This window comes from Echinops telfairi, unplaced genomic scaffold (assembly GCF_000313985.2).
Source record: "Echinops telfairi isolate 266 unplaced genomic scaffold, ASM31398v2 ScPeMD7_7469;HRSCAF=8507_1, whole genome shotgun sequence".
NCBI classification, from domain to species: domain Eukaryota; kingdom Metazoa; phylum Chordata; class Mammalia; order Afrosoricida; family Tenrecidae; genus Echinops; species Echinops telfairi.
This window is the reverse complement of record NW_022111373.1, coordinates 71969217-71977051: the sequence shown is the minus strand read 5'-3', so window position 1 is coordinate 71977051 and position 7835 is coordinate 71969217.

Genomic DNA, 7835 nt, shown 5'->3' with positions numbered 1-7835 from the left:
CTTAAAAGCTTGAAGACAAACAAGCAGCCATCTAGCTCAGAAGCAACAAAGCCCACATGGAAGAAGCACACCAGCCTGTGTGATCATGAGCTGTCAAAGGGATCAGTTATCAGGCATCAAAGAACAAAAAATTCATAGCCATAATTCTTTAAGTTATGCTGAGAGACCCGAGGACCATAGAGAGACTTGGCTGCTGGTGGAGGAGAGCTACTGGTGTGTATCAAGGACTGTGTCCTTACTATTTACTGATCCTGACTTGTGCTAACCCCTAATAAACCCTCTTAACCTCAAATCAAGCAGACCAAGCATGGGGTGAAGATGTGGGGAGGGATACTTCTAGAAAGGAGGCTTTGAGAGAATGGAGAACGGAAATACTGTTTGGGATCAGGTAAAAGAGGAACTCTTCATCCTGGGACCAGGGAATGGCTTGACAGGATCAATACTCCTTTATCAATCCTTTCTTGAAAGGCACTGCGCTATGTTTTCATCTAACAATTATTACTTACATGTATAAATCAAGAGAAAGAAAGAAAACCCCACACTCATAGCTATGGGAAAAGAAGGAAGTGATTTGGGGGTGCTCTGTTACTAAGCAAACAAAACTCCCTGCCATCAAGTCCGTTCCACCGCGTAGCAATGCTGCCCATGTACACACAGCACTGTCCCAAAGGGTTTTCTTAGCTGCAATCTTTGCCGAACCAGATTTTATGACCAATGCTCCTTTGCTTCCTCGAAGCCACTAACCCACCCAAACACTCACTGCCATTGAGATGATTCTGGAGTTTCAGAGACTGAATCTTTACAAAAGCTGATAGCCTCTTTTTTCTCCCCCGGAGAGACTAGTGGGCTTGAACTACCAACTTTGTGGTTAGCAGCCAGGCATTTAACCCATTATTTCATCGGGGAGCCTTTGAAGCCATTGAGTGGATTTAAATCTCCAACCATTGTCAGTAATGAAATGTAAACTGTCACCCGGGAACCATGTTATATCTACAGTTACATCCATATTTATCCTTAGAGCACAAGTGGATGGGGCCTTCCTGTAAGAAGTTTGGAACAGAAAGCCAGACATTTCTTATCTCTTCCTCGGTGGCTGTGTTGGTCCCAGTCACCATAAACTCTATCTGATTTAATGAGTTTTTCTTTATTCTTCTACAACAATGGTTCTCAACCTGTGGGTCATGACCCCTTTCACAGGGGTCACTGGATTCATAACAGTAGCAAAATTACCGTTATGAAGTAGCAACAAAAATAATTTTATGGTTGGGGGTCACCACAACATGGGGAACTGTATCAAAGGGTCGCGGCATTAGGAAGGTTGAGAACCACTGTCCTACAAGAAACTTGCAATAGCAAGGGTGTTGAAACACAGCATCGAGGATGGAACTTTTCAGAAGAAAGTCAGTTCATTTGAGCTCACTCTTAATCTAAGAATAATTCGTTTTTCTGATGTGGCCATGCCCAATATTTGCCCTCATGAAGATCTGTGTGCTACAGCAAAGTACGGTGAAGAACTCAGACAGTGACTGGCTATCAGAAAGAACAGCATCTGGGCACTAAGAGGCTTGTCTAAAAACAAGCAGCCATCCCACTGAGGTATCAGCTAAATCCACACAGAACAATCACACCCGCCCATGTGATCCAAGGATTGTATATAATAAAATAAAATAAAAAATAATAAAATCCAAGAGCAGAGGAGGGAATTGTACTAGGGCTTGAGTTATGTGCACCAGTTTGCAATAGGCTATAGAGAACAATAAAAGCCCAAAATCCATTGCAGAGTCCCCACGCAGATTAAGACTCCATCGAATTTCCTCAGATCATTGACCAGGGATGTGAACAGCCGTGTTCCTCAGACAGAGTGCACTGACAAGTGGATTACTGCAGCTATCAAACTCAAATTCATTCTCATCAAGCCAGTTCTGACTTGTAGCGAAACTGAGCTTTCCCTTTGGGATTCCCAGGCTGTGAATCTTTGGGGCAGCTGGCAGCCTCCTCTTTCTCCTGAAGAACAGCTTGTGGATTTGAACTGCTGATCTTTCCGTTGGCAGGCCAGCATGTGGTCCATATGCTACCAAGGCTCATACAACTGATATACTAAAAAAAATGAAACTCAATCGACTCAATGCTGACTCATAAGTGACCCCCACTATGAGTTTCCAAAACTACAACTGTTTATGGGAATAGAAAGTCCCATCTTTCTCCCAAGAAGCTGACGTTGGTTTCAAACAGCTGATCTTGGGGATTGCAGGCCAATTCATAACCACTGTACCACCAGGTATAGTTAGGTTAAAATTTAACATCTTAATACCTGTTTTCCCTTATGATCCATTTTTTATGTACTCTAGTTTTCATTTTTTCTGCTTTTAGATTGAGGTTTCCCTGTAGTTTCTGTTGTTGTTGAGTATTTTTTGTTTGCTTTTGGGGGTTATGATTTTCTTTATATGCAATCCAGGATAGGTGGCTCTATAAAGACAGTGACTAGAGGATGGGAGGGCTATGTGTCTGGGACATCTGTTCCCCCATTGCTAGCCAGGATGATTTGGCTGATCTGGTTGGCTAGTCAGTGTCCCGCCCTGCTTTATGTGTGTCTCTTTCCAAGCTGCATGCTCAGTTGAAGAAGATGACCTTCCCCGAGAGAAGGAGGACCGTCCTTCAGTCAAGGGTATACAAATGTCTGCACTCCCTTGCTGGACCCTCCAGACAAGTCTCAAGACAGTGATTAGATCAATCATTTCTTAGAGTTACAGCAGGGGAGGGTCGGAGGAAATAGGGAACTAATAATAATGGGTACAAAAATTAAGAAATGTGTTGAAATGGACTGTGGTGTGATTGCACAGTTCTTTTTAATATATTTAAGCCATTGGATTGTATGGTACATGAATTATATGTCCTGAAAACTGTTCTTAAAAAGTCAGTTGAGATGAGTTAGATTTAGTGAACTGTTCCCAAAGAAATGAGAATGTAAAGGAGAATATTATGTTTAGGGTGAGTAACCTGGAAGACACCATCTTACCCAAGTTGTCAAGGTTAACATCACCTTATTACATGGATATCACTTGATCCTGATATGATGACAGGAGAAAGGCATTTCCCACCTTTGTAGTATTCTTCTGCCCCCCACAAAAAAATCCATAACCCCATTCTAGTCATGATGAAAAACATCAGACAAATCCAATTGAGGGGCATTCTACAAAATACCTGCTAAACACTCTTCAACATTGGTAAGGCCAGGAACAACAAGGAAAAATGGGACAACTATCACAGACCAGAAGAGACTAAGAAGATACAAGAACTAAATGCAATGTGGTTTCCTGGATTGGACCCTGAAACAGCAAAAAGGTATTAACTGGAAAACTGGTGACAACTTCTTAGAGTGTGGAGTTTAACCAACAGGAATGGATCTACCAATGGTTATTTAATTTTGCGAGAAGCATCACAGAAACATAAGAAATATAGCTGCCCCTTAGATGCAAGGAATGTGAAACTTTGGCTCTCTTACTTTGGACATATTATTAGAAAAGACCAATCATAAGAGAAGGACATTGTGGTCGGTAAAGTAGGTAGTCAAGGAAAATGAAAACAAAAACAATAACAAACAAACCAAAAATCCCTCAATGAGATGGACTGACACAATAGCCAAAACAATGGACCCAAGTGCACGATCAGCAGCATTTCATTCGGTATGTATGAGCCAGGTCTGACCTTACAGCAACTAACAAAAATGTACGCTGATAACATCAGGGGGAACTGAAGCAGTATGAGATGTATATAGACGTTCTCTTTACTATCTTTGCAACTGTTCTCTAAATCTAAAACTGTGCCAAGATAAAAAGCTACTAAAGAATAAAATAAAATTGCATCCCTACTTTTGCAAGATAAATGCCAAAGTCCTTACAGTAGCTTACCAGTATCAAACCAAGTGTCCTCCAGCTGGTTCCAATTCAGGGCAACCTCATGCATGTCAGAGTACAACTGTGCTCCAGTTCATGTTAACAGTATACATCACCCAGGAACTCCAAAAGGGCCTATCGGTCCTATTTTATTGGTCCTATTTTAAATTATAATACCCTTCCAGGAACTCCCCTTTCCCTTCTTTATTTTTCTCCAGCAAATGCAAGCTTCCCTAAAGCATACAGACATATCCAAAGTGGTAGCAATGTCATTAGGTGCCATTAGTCAGTTACAATTCACAGTGACTGTCCAACAGAACAAAGCACTGCCTGGTCCTGCTCCATCTTCATAATTGTTCCTGCAGGTGAGTCTGTTCTAACAGCCACTATGCCAATCCATCTCATTGAGGATCTTCCTTTTTCATTGACCCTCTACTTGGCCAAGCAGGATACCCTTTTCCAAGGACTGATCCTTGCAGACAGCATGTCCAAAGTATGTACAATTAAGGCTTGACATCCTCATTTCTAAAGAGCATCTAGCTATACTTATACAAGATAGATGGGTACATTCTTCTAGAAGTCCATGGTATCTTTGGTATTATTTGCAATCACTACAATTCAAATATATTGATTCTTCTTTGGTTTTCCTTATTCAACATCCATCTTTCACATGCATATGAAGCAACTGAAAATATCTGGCTTATGTCAGTCACCTCAATCCTCAAAGTGGCATCTTTGCTCTGAACACTTTAAAGAGGTCATTTGCAATAGATTTGCTCAATCCAATATATCTTTGATTTCTTGATAGCTGTTTCCATAAGCATTTGTAGTGAACCCAAGTTAAACTAAATCCTTGATGATTTCAATGTTTTTGCATTTATCATAATGTTGGTTATTGGCCCATTTGTGAGGGATTTTGTTTTCTTTCTGTTGGAGTGTAGCCCATACTGAAAATGTCATCAGATCTTCAAATGCTCTTTACTTTCCGTAAATAAAGTCGTGCCCTCTGAACAATGAATGTTTTTCATGACTCTCCAATCTTAATGCTGCATTCTTCTTCGTATATTCCATGTGTTACGTTGGGTTCTCTAGAGAAACAAAAGGAGGGATGCTTGTATGTGTTGTGTGTAGAAAGAGATTTATATCAAGAAATGACTAACACAGTTGTGGATATATGTTAAGTCCAATCAAGTTCAACTCAAGCTGCTTCTGAGTCATGGAAGCTGATGAACAGGAAGCAGGATGATGAAGCAGACAGCCAGAGGCACAGGCTGGTGGATACAAAGGTCTCATAGGCCAAGAGAATCCACCTTTGGTAGTCAACTCCAGGGATCAGCAGAAGACCAGAAGAGTGGGAAACAAATGCAAAACCCAGCTACAGTCAAAGAGGATTTGATCCTGCTCAGTCTCTATCTCTTATACCAAAAGGCTTATGACACCAAGGAGGTGTCATGAGGCTGCAACACAATTGATAGATTGAGTTCCACCCCTTCCCTTTCCCAGGAGTGTCTAGATGACATAATTCCTAGCCATTACATTGCATCATCATAGATTATTTGCTCAGTATACACTTTGAATAAGTACATGAAAGTATATAATTCTGACACACACCATTCCTGATTTTAAACCATGCATCATCCCCTTGTCCTGTTCTATTGTCTCTTGGTTTATGTATAGGTTCTACATGAGCATAATTGTTTTAGAATTCTTGTTCTTCACAATATTATATATTTTTGTGATCCACTGAGTCAAATGCCTTTGCATAGTCAATAAAGCACAAATAAATATCTTTCTCGTATTCTCTGCTTTCATCCTAGATTCCTTTGATAATAGCAATGATGTACCTCATAGCACTTATGAATCCAACATGAATTTCTAGCAGTTCCCTGTTGATCTATCACTATAATTATTTCTGAATTATCACCAGCAATTTTACTTGCCTTCTGCATTCTTTGAGTCAACTTTCTTTGGAGTGGACATAAATATGGGTTTCTTTCAGTCAGTTGGCCAAGTTTGCTATTTAAAACAGTGATAAACACAGTTTCAGAATGACTGGGAAACCTAGGGGTTACACTTAATCCAAAAGGGTGGCAAATTTGGTGATCTGGCCAGGGTCTGTGTTCTGCTGGTTATTAATTTGTGTGTTCAAGGAATTTAAAATTCTCCTGACCAGGAGAAGAATCCTCTGCATTGGGCCAGGTGAGTAGGATGTGGTTGCAGGAGTTTGGAAAGAAAAAGACTACTTTGCAGGAAGTTGAGAGTAGTGCTAAATAGTATGGTAGGCTGGCTTCATTCTGCTTACACCAACATCTTTGCCCACTCTAGGTTAACTATTGACATACTCGTGAAAAACTCTTGTTTAACCCCTGTGTGGCTGAGTCCTGTCATCAGCAAAATGGGGACAGTCAAGTCCTTACCTCACAGGGTTACTGGGAAGACTAACTGTACCCATGAAACACCTAAGGAACCCTGGTGATGCTGTGGGTTAAACATTGTAAGGTTGGTGGCAGTTCCATAGAAGAGAGAGGAGGTTATCTGTTCCTGTAAAGATGAACAGTCTCAGACACCCAATGTGGGGTTGATATGGGTCTTGGTGACATAGTAGATTACATACGCATTGGGCTGCTAACTGCAAGGGCAGCAGTTCAACTCCACTAGCTGCTCCTCTGGAGAAAGATGAGGCTATCTCTTGCTATAAAATCTTACAGCCTGGGGAACCCTAGGGAACAGTTCTACTCTGTCCCATAGGGGCACTTTGCGTCAAAATTGATTCAATGGCAATTGGTTTGTGTTGGTCTGAGTTGGAGTTGCCTGGATGACATTGGGTTGGGGCAATGAAGCACTTAAAGAAGTCCTGATGGCAAAACCGCTAAAAAGCTCGGGAGTTCAAAATCCACCAGCCTCAGAGTGGCAGGAAAGGCCTTGCATCCTACTCCCATCGATTTGAGGGCCTACGAAACTCCCTGGGGCAGTTCTCAGAGTTCACTGAGGATTTCTGTGAGGCAAAATCTACTTGACAACAACCGGTAGTACATAACACAGCCAACTCCACATAGCCAGTACTCAAAGGAGGCAAAAAAGCAAACACACCACCATCAAGTCAATTCTGCCTCACAGCAACCCTACAGGGCAGAGTAGAACTGCCCCACCCCTGAGGAGGGGTTCCAAGGCTGTAACTCTGGCGGGGAGTCGAAAGCCTTATCTTGCTCCTGCACAGTCGCTGGTGGTTTCGGACTGCTGACCTTGCAGTTAGCAGCCCAATTCATAGCCTGAGATGCCACCGGGATGTCTAGTTATTCTGTTAGAAAGCATTGAAGGAAACAATGAAGACAAGAGAGGAACTTTCAGAGCTAGAAAGAAAACTGGAAATGTAGTCACCACTTCTGGGGTGCTTCGGTCATCCAGGAGGCTCTGGCAAGCTGGCAGCTCCCTGAGCTCTGAGGGATGCAGTCTTTACCTGTGGCGGAGGAACCCCTGAATGACACACACACACACACACACACACACACACACACACCATCCCTGCGGCTTCTCTAAGCATCTACTCACTAGATTCTAGTGAACTGAAATCGAGGGTTTAGCTGTGGACCAGTAAGCAGACTTAGGAAGGGGACCGTCCACCGGAAGGAGAAGGCACACCCAGCACCCTGGGAAAGGGTGTTTTGTGCTTTGGGTGTAAAACAAGTCGAAAAAGTGGCTTAGGGTCATCTTTTAATTTTACCTATGACTAACCCCAGGTCCGTAAAGGGGGAGTGCCTGTGTGATGTGGTTTGAGGATATGCTGGGCCAGGTATGCTAGGCAGTGAGTGTGCCTATGGCAAGGGGCAAGAAAGACAGCAAAACCAAAATTCGAATCCAGGGAGGAGGGTTTTCGATGAAAACTCCATCCCTGCAATCCCTTTTTGGGGATCCTGGATGCTGACCATGAAAAATCCCGGCAGC